We start from the raw sequence: 2504 nt of genomic DNA, 5'->3' as shown, positions 1-2504 counted from the left end.
GTTCTTCTAGTCTTGCCATAATTCGAGCATATTCTTCATCTTCACCAAGCTTTTGTAGATTTTCTACCTTGTAGGTGTGTAAAGAATCTGAAACAGTTAGATTGAAAATTAGAGGGAAGCACCTTGTCTTTCACCCAAACTAATAATATATCATGCCTTGAAAATATGAATATTTACAATATGTATTTACACAACAAATTAAAGTAAGTTGGAATCTCAAAAGTAGTTGCACAAAGAGAACATAGAAGTTGCTAACGATACTAAAAAAACATACATTACAATATGTGATTCCATTTCAAATAGATCAATATGACATCTCACAAGAACAATAAGTATATCTTGAAAAATGTTCTAAATCGAAATGTAACAACTAATTATGTGATTCCATTTCAAGCAGAGAATGATAATGTAGCTTACTATGGACCAAAACCTAACAAGAATACTTGAACCAAAACCTAATCATCCCAAGTCTAGATTCATACAACAGAAGGTTAGACCTGCAACTACCATATGCAGCTACATTAGTAAATCTAGTAGTTATTCCTATGCCTAAGTTGTACTACAGAAGTTGCTAGAAAAGTATAATATATTTCTGGATTTGAAGAATAAGCAAAGTGACTGAACAACATGAAAGAATTCTTTTTCAGTGTAAATCACATACTACACGAAATGTTCACAAAACTTAACTTTGCTGACTAGTCACTTGATGTCGCCGACTATCGCTAAAGTATCTTCATCAACAGTATGCTTCAAGCATTTGATCGCTTTGTCCACTTGCAAACAGAGGTCATTCTCATATGTCCTATTTCATTAGGCTAAAAGAGGGGAAAAAATTCTATCACCATTTTCAGACAATGAAAATTTTGATATTTTTTTATGAAAAAAAAGTGTTTCATGGGTGAGCAGCAGTTTGAGAACTTCTCTGTTTCAGTTTGTCCTGACAATTAAGATGATGAGAGAGATCGTTTGAACAAAGACTCCAATGATCAATCCCCACCATATTCCTTGAGCCACAGCAGCATCAAAAACAATTGTTTAATATTTTTCCTAAATCAAAACAGATCAAAAGAGTAATTTAAATCTTAGTTTTCACTTACAGTAGTAGCTAAACTACTTGAATCTAAAAACAATGCCGATGGGAAGTCCAATCAGGTAATAAGCACCCACATTTACATAAGCCACTATGGCTTGCCACCCACTTCCAATAGCAACTCCTACATCATCCATCCTCGTGAACACTTGAAGCTAGTCGTCCATTAAAAAAAATAATTATAGAATTTTAGATCAATGTTGTACTAGACAAAATTGACAAACCTCCATTCAAGAAAATGGAGATGGAAAGTAGAGGAGTTAGATTAATGATTGCTGGTGTAGAGCTTGCGCAAGAGCGTGTGCAGTATGAGGACCAACACACTGATGATCAAGCTAAGGATCAGGTTGGTCGTCACCATAACAAGGACTGCAAACTTAGCGACTCGAGGATGAGCAGCCCCCAACTCATTCCCTATCCTCACACTTCAACAAACAACCTCTGGTTATTAGTGAATGATTCATAGAGATTGATGCAAGTGTAGTAGTCGTCAAACATTGCGGCATTGCTCAAGCCGAGCATGATCACGAATTCCCAATTCCACTAATTTGCACTGGAAGCAATCACACTGTCAGTAAGAAATTTAGATAGGAATTGATAAGCTGTGTGGTCATTGATTACCAGATAGATATGACATTGAGTGAGATTTCTGGATTTAGGAGGTAGCCTGTGATCAACACGAAACCTTGGATGTGCCAAATCTCCAAGCTATGATGAATGTGAGTTTGAGCGAGGCGGAAGAGGAAGAGAGGGGGAGAAAGTTGGAGGGTTGACTTACACGAGCATGATGGTTGATGAAACAGTGAGTTTGAAAAAGAGCCAGATGTCGGTGAAGACCTTAATAGAGAGGTCAGTCCAGGTGGCCCTGCAGGAAGGGATGAGGATGATGTAGAGCCAAGTGGAGAGGACGAGCACCCACCAAGGGATGCTGAGAGTGATGGAGGCGCCGAGGAGGCCGAAGTCAAGGACAAAGACGACAAGCTAGGAGATGAGGATATGGAAGAGGAGGATGGCGACGACGATGACGACCATGGGGTTGATGATATTTTGAGCCTATAGGAATCGTTGCATTGGATAATAAAGGGTGAAGGAGATGAGCTGAGGCAGGAAGCCGCGGGAGTAGATCCGGCCCACCTTCGCGACCGCGTCCGACTGGCCGTTGGCGTTGAGGAAGGAGCCAGAGAACAATGAGTTCGATCACCCAATCCCTCTCCCTGTCCCTTCCCATGGAACCCTAATTTGACCCCGATCGCGTCGGCTGCCTTCTCCGCCACGGCTCCGTCAAAATTGAAATCCTCCCCATTCTTTGGCACCTCCTCCTCGTTCTCATCTTCGAGGGTAGTGTGAAGGTCGCCTTAGCGTTAGGGACGAAGGAGGCGAAGGGCAGAGAGGAAGACGAAGTCAAAGTCGCGCA

At 41.1% G+C, this 2504-nt stretch overlaps 1 pseudogene; it reads right to left on the bottom strand.

Annotated features, from left to right (window-relative positions):
• LOC121980088 lies at positions 1 to 2281 on the bottom strand (annotated as a pseudogene).
• Between the last annotated feature and the right edge of the window lie 223 nt (positions 2282 to 2504).

Source organism: Zingiber officinale, chromosome 5A (assembly GCF_018446385.1).
Source record: "Zingiber officinale cultivar Zhangliang chromosome 5A, Zo_v1.1, whole genome shotgun sequence".
In the NCBI taxonomy this organism is placed as follows: Eukaryota; Viridiplantae; Streptophyta; class Magnoliopsida; order Zingiberales; family Zingiberaceae; genus Zingiber; species Zingiber officinale.
This window is presented reverse-complemented; position numbering and strand designations above follow the sequence as displayed.